The 12,281-nt window shown below is 34.8% G+C and overlaps 1 non-coding gene across 1 annotated transcript; it reads left to right on the top strand.

Annotated features, from left to right (window-relative positions):
• Positions 1–227: 227 nt before the first annotated feature.
• On the top strand, positions 228–355 carry LOC115070302. The gene has a single exon (XR_003849479.1). It is a non-coding gene; the product is annotated as a small nucleolar RNA ACA64 (small nucleolar RNA).
• Positions 356–12,281: the final 11,926 nt, after the last annotated feature.

Here is a 12,281-nt window from a genome sequence, read left to right as displayed (position 1 = left end):
TTGCATTTTTGTACTTTTACCAGAGAAATGATACATGAGAATCTGAACAAGAACAGTCATAACAGGTTCAGGCATAAGGCGGCAAACTGTACAGAAGCTAAATATTCATTGACAGCTGAGTTGTTATTCTGGGTTGATTACTTCCATACCAGAGAAATTACAGTGGTGAGAATGAATGAATTACTGACATACAACTTAAGAAGACTTTAAGGGAATATGATGCCCAGCATTGTTGAAAATCACCACTGGCCTTGGTCATGGCCTGGGTTGAGATTTCGTGCCCAGAACCACCAGGGGCCTCGGCTCACCTCCCGCTGCCAAGGTGTGGGATGGTGAAACCCAGGCCCAAATAATGAGAGAGAGAGAGAGAGAGAGAGAGAGAGAGAGAGAGACAGAGACAGAGAGACAGAGACAGACAGAGACAGACAGAGACTGAGAGACAGAGAGAGAATGAATGAGTAAAAAAACACTTCTTAAGGGGACATAGATTTATATAATATTTTTTATTTATATATGATTTGCATTTATATAATATATTAAGTGACAAAATTATGTTGTTTACTAGTAGCTACAGAGGATAAATTCAAAATTGAAACAAGTACCATTATTAATACACTGTATAACCCACCCTTGTCCTGTGAGACAGGGGCTTGATAACAAGCTCAAATGGCTCTGAGACTTCTTTTTAAAAAATTCTTTCTTTATTTTTAATTTATATATTCATGAATGTTATGCCTGCATCTATGTAAGTATACCCTTCTTATACAATGCTCCCAGAAGACAGAAGAGGGAGGGCCTCAAATACTGAGGAACTAGAGTTATAGACAGTTGTTTGCCACCCTGTGGGTGCTGGCATTTGGACCTGGGTTTTGTGGAAGAGCAGCGAGTACTCTTAACCACTGTACCATCTTACCATCCCCTGAAACTTCTTATGCAGCTCAGGCTGGCCTTGAACTAAAGATCCTCCTGTTTCAGTCTCCCAGGTACTGAGATTATAGGGGTGCGGTTCCATACTTTGCCTAGCATAAGAAAGCATTTTAGTTCTGCTTCTATATTTTGATTAGGGTGATGGTTTTATAAAACCACATCTGTGATGCAGTTGCTGAGAATTTCACACACATACATTGGCCTATAAAACCTAGAAAATCTGAACACCTTATATAATGCTTGCCAAGTCAAGTTTATGTTTTTGAAGCTTGTTATGCAAGTTGTTGCTACTTTGTTAAATTGAGCAAGGGGCACTATTGATCTTGCTTCATATTTTACATTGATGTTTTCTCTGAGTCTGCAATCATTTTAAAATAAAAATCTAACAACAATAAAAGAATAGATTTTTTTTATCTTTCTTTGAGCAATATTCTTTGAAGGTTAAAATGATTAGGTGTTTTAAATGGTAGGGGAATCAATAAATGATCCTCAACAAATAAACTGTAAAATGATGCACTGCTTTCCAACTGACCTTGATTTGTTTGCAAAAAGGTGTTTTGTAGTTTTGTAGTTTTATTGGCTTTCCTCATCAATTTCCTATTGTGTTCCAAAATTTCTTTATTTAGCAATATATTTTCCAATCTCTTTCACACTAAAACCAAAATTCAATCATATCAGAATGACATAACACTGTATATCTTTTGAGAATTCCCAATAAAAAGTAAAGACCTGTTTTGTTATAATTGGACTGAATAAACATTTACTATATAATGATATAAACTATTAATTTTAATGAGCTTTTTAAATATAGTGTAAAATATATGCAAATAATTCATGTTTTTAAGTTATTTCTTATCTCTAAATATTTAAAAACTAGTTTATATCAAATTATAGCCCCTTGAACATGGAGCATGGTTTCAAATATATATAGAAGAATAGAATCAGTAAAAATCATTCATTATATAAGATGCAGATGATATTTGAGTAACTATAATTGCCTTTGAGCTAAAAATAAGCAGTTGTGAGGGTGAAATGAACCTCTTAACACCCATATTTTGGAATCTCTTATATCACAAGTATTTAATAGAAAAAATACTTAGTAGTAAAAATATTTTGTTTAAATGACTAATCATGAAAATGTTTGTAAACACTTACTTAAATCATCTGTCTTCAAGTTGAATTTGAAAACATGTAAATTAGCCTAAGAATTAACCAATTTCAGGCTGGAAAGATGGCTCAGTGGTTAAGAACACAGGTGTTGCTTGCAGAAGACCTGGGTTCGAATCCCAGCACCCACATAGCAGCTAACAACTGTCTATAACTCCAGTTCCAGGGGATCCGATGGCCTCTTCTGTCCTCACAGGCATTGCATGACATGGGTGCACTTACCTATGAGCAGGCAATGCACTCATACACATAAAAAAATAAAGTATTTTAAAAAAGAGTTAACCAATTCCTTGTAGACATAAAAATAATAATGTCTTTGTGAAAAATAAGTTTCAGAAATTTTATTTTGAAAAAATTGTAGGTATTGCTTTCATAACTTTTAAAACTGGGTGTTTATTTCTTTGTCTTTAATTTTGTGTATCTATAATTTGTATTTCTCTGTGTGTGATATTCTAATTTTAAAATTTTTATTTATTTTTGTTATTTTGTGTGTATATGTGTGTATTCTGCATGTATGTAAGTGTACCACATGTGTGAAATTGCCTGTATTGTTGTGTGAGTATCTTGGACTGCCCTGATCAATAACTTGAAGGTGACTTCTCCTGTCTGGCACTATGATTCCTGTTACACATCCTTCAGATGTCTATCTACATATAGTAATGTTCAGATATTGTATGTGTATTTTTTAGGTTTTTGAGTTAATACATTTCACACTGGCTTTTCAAATAACATAAGCATTTTTTTTTTTTTTTACTCTCTTCTCTCCGCTTGTCTAACCTCATTCCTCCCTACTCAGGTAAAGTGTCCCCATTTTTCCTGTGGCAACTTTGTCAAGTATCAGGTGGCTGAAATTGCATGCACTCATGTTTGGGTCTTCTATTATATTCCATTGATCTACTGGTCTGTTTTTGTGCCAATTCCATATTGTTTTTATGATTATAACTTAGTAATATAGTTTGGCATTTGGTATGGTGATCCCCACAGCATTGCTCCTTTTTTCTAAAGAACATTTTTGGTCTCTGGGGTTTTTGAGATTCCTTATGAATTTTAGGATGTTTTTTCTAGTTCTATGAAGAATGTCATGGGGGTTTTGATTTGTATTTCATTGAATGTATATATTTTTTTGTAGAATGGTTATTTTCACAATATCAATTTTTCCAATGTATGGTAACAGGAGATCCTTCCATCTCCTGGTGTTTTCTCAATCTTTTTTGTGTATATAGCATTAATTATGTTAAGGTATATTCCCTCCAGTCCAATTAACTAGAAGACTTTTAATATAAGTGCCTGCTATTTGTTTCAAAGGACTTTTCTATATCTGTTGAGACAACAATGTGATTTTTGTCTAAAAGACAATTTATACAGTTTATTACAGTTATTGACTTACATATATTGAGACATTCCTATATCTCTAGAATAAAACCAAATTGATCATGGTGGATGATCTTTTTGATGTGTGTCTCTATGCAGTTTGCAAATATTTTGTTGAGAATTTTACATCTTTGTTCGCAGAAGGAGTTTTGGACTTCTCCCTCATTTTCTATCTTTTTGAATAAGTTAAGAAGACTTGGTTGTAGGTATTCTTTGAAAGTCTAGTAGAATTTTGCTCTGAATCCATCTGGACTTGAGCTTTTTTAGTTGAAAGAATTTGTATTGCTGTTTCAATTTTCTAATTTTTTGTGGAGCTCTTTAAGTTGGTATCTATTATTGACTTAGCTTTGGTGGTTTCCATTAATTTAGAAATTCATTTGTTTCTTTTAGATTTTCAGATTTAATAGAATATAGATTTTAAAAATATTTCCAAATAATGCTCTGGATTGTTTTGATGTCTGTGGAGACATCAGTCCCCTCTTCAATTTTGTTCTTATTAATATGGATTTGCCCTTTTTTTTTGGTTACCTGGGATAAGTGTCTGTCTTGTTTATTAAAAAAAAAAAAAAACACCTCTTACAGCGGGAGAGATGGCTCAGTGGTTAATAGCAATGGCTTTTGCAGAGGATCCAGGTTTGATTTCCAGCACTCACACAGAAGCTAACAACCATCTGTAAGTCTGGTTCCAGGTGACCTGATAACCTTTTTTGACCTCCATGTGTATTACATGACATGGGTGCACTTACATACATGCAGACAATACACTCATACGTTTAAAGTAAAAATAAAACAAAATATTAAAAAATAGCTCTTAGATTTATAGATTCTTTGTTTTTCTTTGCCTCTATCTCATTAATTTCTGCTCTGATTTTTTTTTATTTCTTCTAGTCTACTAGGTTTGAGTTTGGTTTCTTCTTGCTCTTCCAGAGTCTTGAGTTGTACTGGTTAAGTCATTTATATGTGCTCTTTCTGATTTTTTAATATAGACACATAGTTATAAACATCTTTCTTTGGTACTTTTAACATGTACCAAAGGATGTTTTATATTGTATCATCAATTTCATTTAGTTAAAGGAATGCTTTTATTTCTTCATTAATTTTTGTTTTGTCCCATTTATCATTTTGGAGTGTATTTAATCTCCATGAGTTCTTGTAGTTACTAGAGCTTTTAGGGGGGTTTGATTTTTAGCTTTGTTGCATTGCGGTCTGAAAGAGTGCATCGAAATATTTCAATATTTCTGTATTTACTGAGGTTTGTTTTTTGTCCCAGCTTATGGTCAATTTCAGAGAAAATTCCATGTGTTGCTGAATATAAAGTGCATTCTTTGGCATTGGGTAGAATATTCTGTAGATGTCTGTTAGTTCCATTTGATACATGATATCATTTAATTCAGCTGTTTCTTTGTTTATTCTTTGTCGAGTTGACCTGTTTATTGGAGATAGTGGGGTGTAGAAATTATCAACTATTTATGAATTGTCTTTGATATGTGTTTTATTGTTCTGTAGTATTGTTTTTATGAAATTGGGTGAACCAGTGTCTGCTGCATATATGTTCATAATTGTCATATCACCTTGATTGATTACTTCTTTTATTAGAATGAAATGAGCCTCTTTACCTCTTCTGATTAGTTTGAATTTGAAGTGTGCTTTGTCAGATACTAGAATTGCAGCATCTGCTACCTTCTTAGTGCCATTTTCTTGTAATATTTCTTTCATACTTTAATCCCCAGGATGTGCTTATTTTTGAAGGTGAAATGAGGTTCTTGAAGACAACAAAAAGGTTGATTTTCTTTCTTAACCCATTCCACTAACCTGTGTCTTTTGACTGGGGGTTTGAGTGCAGAGATAATTAAGGTTATTATTTAAAAGTATGTATTGGTTACTGTTATTTTAATTTGTTTGTGTTCTTGGTCCTATTTTGTGTTCCTGTAATGGTACCATCCTTTATTTTCTTCCTGTAACCACTAGGATACAGTCATTGCTGTTTTTGACCCTTTGTACTGATCTGACAAGTCCCTGTAGTGCTGGTATAGTGGACATGAATTCTTTCAGCTTATTCATGTCATGGAAAATTGTTGATCCTTTTGACTATGATAGGTAATTTTGCTGGGTAAAGTATTCTGGGTTGGCCATCCATGCTCATTTAGAATTGGAAACACTTTGCTCCAATCCCTTCTAGCTTTCATAGTTTGCATTGAAAAGTCAGCTGTAATTCTGACGGGTTTTTCTTTATACGTAACTTGTTTTTTTTTTTTTTTTTTCCTATAGGAGCTTTGAGTGCCCATTCTTTGCTTTGGACACTTAGTTTTTTACTCTGAAACACTGTGGGGAGGCTCTGTTCTGGTTCAGCCACATGGTGTTCTGTGTGCTTCTTTTATCTGCATAAGTATGTCTTTCCTTAACATTGGGAAATTTTCTTCTATAGTCCTGTTGAAAATATGGTCAACAGCATTTACTTGAGATTCTTCTTTTCCTCTATGCCTATGATGCATAGATGTGGTCTTTTCATGGTGCCCCAGTTTTCTGGGTAGTTCATTCCTGTGTTATTTTATTTTTCATAATCTTTGTTTGAGCATTCCAGTCCTTCAACATTGCCATACTGTCTTGATAGCCTTTTTTTCTGTTTCAATCATTCTGCTTGTGAGACTTTCTCCTTTTTTTTCAAATTGACTTATTGAAATTTTCAAATACATCTTCATTTTGGTTTGGGTTTTCTACAAAATTACTATCTTTTTTGTGAATTTAAACTTTTCAGGTCCTGAATTATTTTTCTCGTTTAATTTAGCTGTATTTTTAAATTTTATTCAGCTTCAGTCAGGAGTTTATTCCTTTCCTCCTTGAGTTATTTGTCTGTGTATTCTTTAAGTTCTTTGATCATGTTTATGATTGTTCCCTTAAATTTTGCATCCTGTGGTTCTTCTGGGTTATTATCATTGTAGTATAATTCAGTAAGCTAGGTAGATTTTGTTGGGGAAATATTCTCTTGCTTTTTCATATTATTTGGTTGTTGGTAATGTGTCTGATATGAAATTCTCATCTCCCTTTGTTTAGTTGAAATTTGGTTCTGTTTATATTGTTGATGTAGCTTGGTTACCTTTTGCTCAGGTATAAAAAGTTAGTAGGTGTGTGTTTCAGGTTCTTTCAGCACAATAGGTGGGTCTGCTTCAGGCAGAGCAGGAAGCCAAGGGCAATGTGTGGCTGTGACAGTCTGGGGAGGGTATAACAGAGTAGGCTAGAAAATAAATTTAGTCTGGGTACAGATGATCAGGATGCATTGGGTGAGGTCTTCCCTAGGAGGCTAATCAAGAGATCTGAGGCAGAAGAGCAGGAATGGCTTTAGGCCCATCGCTAGAAAGGGGACAGCATAAGGAGAGAGAATGGCAATGCTCAGGGTGCATGGGAATAAAGTTGTCATGAGCAGGGTCTGACTTATCAGGTAGTGGGAAGGTCTGATGCAGGCAAATGAGGAGACAAAAGGCAAGGCAGGACTGAGAACAGCCTTTGGAGGGTCTAACAAACTAAGCTGGAGAATGCAGCTAGTCTAGGTGCAGGGGATCGGGACCATAGTGGGCGGGGTCTAGGTTAGAAGTCTAGTCCAGAGATCTGAGGCAGAAAAGCAAGGGTGGGTCTAGGCCCAAGGCTAGAAGAGGTACAGGGTATGGAGAGTGGAGGTGTTCAAGGCAGAGTCTTTCCATTTTCTTATTGATTTGTTTGTTTATGGACACTACAGTTGATTCCACATTATGACTCATACTCTACGAAACATGGGAGTTCCAATATCTTTTTTGAAAGCTGATTTTATTTTCTTTGAATAAATACCCATTCTTTGTTTCTTAAGGCACTGAAAGCAGAGTTTGTATTATATTCTGTAAGTTTTGTAGGAATATATTAAATCTATTGTGCCATGTCTCATACATATCCTGTTACTTTGAGATTAATACTACTAATATTAAAAATACAACAGATATCTCTTTTTAATATACATCACAATCCCTCATGTACATAACATTGCAGTTAATGTATGTATCCAATTAAATTTGGTTACTAATACAATTCATATTAGTCCACAGACTTACTGCAAAATTACATGTACAATATCTACATGAATCCATGTGTATAGTTGAAGGCTACATAACAAGAAACAGTACGAGACAGGAGAAACCTTCCTTTGATTTGTTGGTCAGGGTAGTCTAAGAGATGGGTTGCCACAGCTCTTGAATGCCTCCTAGAACTTGAATGTAAGACCCTATTGCTGAAGACAGGACATATTTTGGACACAGGATTTGGAGCAATGGAGCTGGAACTGACCTGGAAGCCACCTCCCCTTAAAGTTAGCTCTCATAGCTTTGGAAAGCACTATAAAAACTTCTAAGGGAGAACATCAATTGATGGTCCAACCCAAGCTTTAAGGCTTAATAACCATGTCAATGACTGGCACAACAAACTATATTGGGGCACTTTTATCTTGGGGATAGTCAGCATGAAATTAAGAGACAATTTAACAAGACTGACTGCTAGAAAGGGAAGACTGTCTTGTTTAATGGTGAGACTCTTGGTAGGCTGATTAGGCTCTAGTGGATGAACACACACTTGCAGGGTATTTGAAGATGCAAACTTAACCTTATAGGCCATAAAATAAAGATATATTTATATATTAGAGTACTGGAACTTTAGTTGGGTGTGAGTTAAGGGGACTGCAGATACAGGAGCACATCTAAATATGATCAAAATATGATGAATGAAGTTCAGAAAAATTCAATGAGAAAGGAAATAACTTATAAATTAATTAAATTTGTTTCCATTGATTTAATACCTAGAGCAAACAGGGACAGATATTGCATATTCTGATGGCTTGTATCTATGAATCCAGTATATAAGGAAGGACAGCTAATATCACCATCAGTGATTAAATATAAGCCTAGCATTTAATAAACACACAGCCAGAGCAAGTTTTAATGATTTCTTTAGAATTACTTTATATATGTAAATTATTCATTAACACAAAATGAATTCATCAACAAGAAATCTATGTGTACGATTAATGCTCACTACACATAGTAATTTTTAAAACTGAGAATGTAAACATGCCATTTTTAATGTATATTAATATTGATGCATTTTTTTTCTGTTTGGAGAAAATAAGATCATTATTTAATATTTCTCAAATGTCTGCATCTATGTTCCTCACACTCTGTTACACATCTATGTTACACATACTCTGTAGCCAGCCTGGGATAACCAACTGGTATTGGAAAATTAAGACTATGATGTGTATTTCTTTATAATGTTTTTAACATGTTATTGTTATTTCTCTCTCAGTGTGTGTGTGTGTGTGTGTGTGTGTGTGTGTGTCTGTATGTGTGTGTGTCTGTGTGTGTATACTGTGCCACGGTGCATATCTGGAAATCGGAGGACAACACTGTGAAGTCATTTCTCTCTGCATTTTACATAGGTCGCCAGGGATTAAAATCAAGTTGTCAGGTTTGTGTAGAAGGCACTTTTTTTTTCCATTCAGCCATCTTGACAAATTATGACACATATTCATCATGTGACATTTTACTCTGAAGCAAACAATTTTATTAATGCTAAATGAAATTAAATGTATTATTGAGTGATGTGATGATTAGTTTTAAATATCATCTTTTCACAACTTATAATCTACTGGGAAGACAGACTTAATTAAGGAATAGTGTAAATCAATTGGCCTGTGGGGAGGTGTGTGTGAGAGATTGTCTTTACTGTTGATTGATTTGGGGAGATTCAACTCACTGTAGGAGGGACCATTTTCTGTGCAAGTGATCCTGGACTGTGTGAGTAAAGGAAGCGAGGTGAGCATAGGAAGCCAGCTGGGCACAAGCAGGCAAGTGGCATGGTTGCATTTGTTTCTTTCTGCTCTTCAAGTCTGCCCTTCCTGCCTTGACTTCCCTGAAACTGATGGACTATAACTTGGAATTGTAATCCAAATAGGCCCTTTCTTGCCCCAAGTTACTTTTTGCCAAGGTGTTTTATCACAGCAACAGGATTGAAACTAGTACAAAGGGAAAGATATATTTTCTTTGTGATAAGAGCACGAACAAGGGGGTCACATCAGGTCATTCTCCTCACCTTCAAGGATGATAGCTTCATTTACCTAGTTATCAGAGGATATCTGGTCAGAACTAGAATTATACTATCTTACATATTACCTAAGGAAATGAAACGTTATCTGATCAATGATTAAATTGGTTGTATATTTAAGATACATGTCAAATTTTCTGTGGAATTTTCATTCTTAGCACGCTTCAGATCACATTTAGATTATATTAAAATGTTTCTTTTTCCCCTGTAGTTTGAGTTGAATACAAAATTCTTATTATAGAAACATGCACCTCTCCATTTACCAATGCAAATCATATGCATTTGTTTACACATATATTTTCTTTGAAAATCATTTATTACATTTATTTATCTTATTCTAATTTTTTTTGGTCCTTTGAGACAGAGTCTCCTCATATCCCCAGCTGCTCTAGAACTCAATAGGTAGACCAGGCTGGCCTCTGTCTCACAGAGAGAGGCCTCCTGAGTTGTGGGATTAAAAGCATGCACCATGATGCTTTGGCAAATATTTATTTATTTGTTTATTTATTCATTTGTTTAATATTGTGTATGTGTGTGTGTGTGTGTGTGAGTGAGAGAGAGAGAGAGAGAGAGAGAGAGAGAGAGAGAGAGAGAGAGACAGGGCACATGTGTGGAAGCCAGAGGAAAACTTTGGGGAGCCAGTTCTCTGCTTTTAAAATTTGGGACATGAGATTTAAATTCAAGTTGCTAGGCTTGGTGGCAAGAACCTTTGCCTGCTAAGTCATCTTGTCAGTCCACAAATACATTTCTTATGTTTCAAAAAAATGTGATAATGTGGTTGTAGTTTGAATGTGAACTGTTCTACACAGACTTGTGTTTTAAAACTTGAACACTGGTAGTGGCCCTGTTTTGAAAGTCCATGAAACCTTTTGGAGGTAGAGCCTGCTGGAAGAAGTGGGTCACTAAAGAAAAGTTTGTGGGTGCATATTCCAGTCCCAGATCCTGAGTGCTTTCTCTTTCCTGACTGGAAATGTAATGTGACCCATTTCCTTTTGTCCTTGTCATAGCTCTCTGCCTTGATGGAGTGCACCCTCAAGATGTGAGCCATAGTAAAGCCTTCCTCCCTTACGTTGCTTCTTTCTTGTTTGGTCACAGCAATGAGAAAACAACTAATGTAGCCATTTATGTGAAACACAATTAATCCTGTGCAACATGATGAAAACTCCTGAAGATTTGCACCAGAAAATTGATGACCAAAACAACTTTGACCAATACAGTAGCCATTAATCACATATGCCTGTTAAATATTGAAAATAGGTCCTGTGTAGCTGAACGGCTGAAATGCCAGCTTTATCTAAGTTCAGGGAGCACTCTAGGATTCTGAAAGTCTCAGCTCCTGGAGTGGTAGAGCATGGAGCTGAGGACCTAGATGTCTTGGAATTAAAACACAATTCATTTTTATATATGTTTCTCAAGCTTTGGGTATAAAACATATTTGAAATAGCAAATCAGTCTCTTGAAAGGAAGCTTGATATATAAATATGATACCAAAATTATTTCATAAAATGTAGCAACTCTGTAAGATGAAGTTGATTGGTATTGAAACCATTGCAAAGACTGATTACAGGGGAAAAGTTCAGTCTTTTGAAATTATTTTACTTAAGTTGTTTTCAAAGAAATGTCCAAATGGGAAAGTAAACACAAGAAAAATAACAACACAATACAATTATTAATATTTGTTCAATGAAGTGAAGTGAAACATTGGCTTCTGGGCCAAGACAAAGGATGCAAAAACTGTGGGGAAGTGGGAGAGGACATTCAAGTGCAAGGAGACCAGAGGCATGGAAGTTATTATGTGTTTTCACTGTTTTCTTTGTGTTTTTAATTGATAAATAAGAGCGGTATGTATTTATAATTATTATTATTATTCTTTGATGAATGCTTACACTGTCAAATACTGGCTAAATCAAGGTGAGTGATAGATGTTTTAACTCACAAACTTCTGTCTTTCTTTTGTTCTTACTCTTTCTCTCTCTCTGTGATAAAACTCCAAATCTACTCTTCTAGAAATTTTTAAGTATATAGTATATAACTAACTAAAGTCACCATGACGAATGAGAAATTTCGTTTCTGATTTCCACATTTAAATTTATTTTGAATAGATGTTAATTTCTTTATTTAAATTTAAACCATACACAGTGAATTCTTCATTTAAATTTAAACCATACTAAGTGAAATATTTACAAAGCATGGCATTTTAAGATTCTGAATCTTAGAAAAACATTTGGGAATTGTATCTAAAATTCATATCAGTTGCAGGACTCTATATTATGGGTACAGAAAGAACTTATACATCGGCAATACATATTAGAAAGAAAAAGAAAGAAAGTTTAAAATAGAAATGATCATAAGGGGATGTGTAAAAATCAGATAATTTAATCAGCCTATCTAGAGGTCTTTGTTTAGGAAGGTCAGCTATTCCTCATCTAGCAGTAATCAGTTGTCAATATTCCTTTAGATAAGATTGGGGTCTGCTGTTAATTTTCCCAGTTCTATGCTGGGTTACTATCTGGGAGTCCCTTTGGCCACCCTGGCCAACAACTCAAAAGAAGGTATCACCTGTCTGGCATTGTTGCTTGTTATGTAGCCTTTAGCTATACATATGGACTCTTAAGAAATTATATTGGCTCCTTTAATCTTTGGTTATACTTTCCTTTTGGGTGTTTAAGGCCATATAGTTGGTCCAGATAAACCAATTT

Source organism: Nannospalax galili, unplaced genomic scaffold, assembly GCF_000622305.1.
Source record: "Nannospalax galili isolate Female #2095 unplaced genomic scaffold, S.galili_v1.0 scaffold276, whole genome shotgun sequence".
In the NCBI taxonomy this organism is placed as follows: domain Eukaryota; kingdom Metazoa; phylum Chordata; class Mammalia; order Rodentia; family Spalacidae; genus Nannospalax; species Nannospalax galili.
Note: the sequence above shows the minus strand (reverse complement) of the source record. Positions and strands in the feature narration are given on the sequence as shown.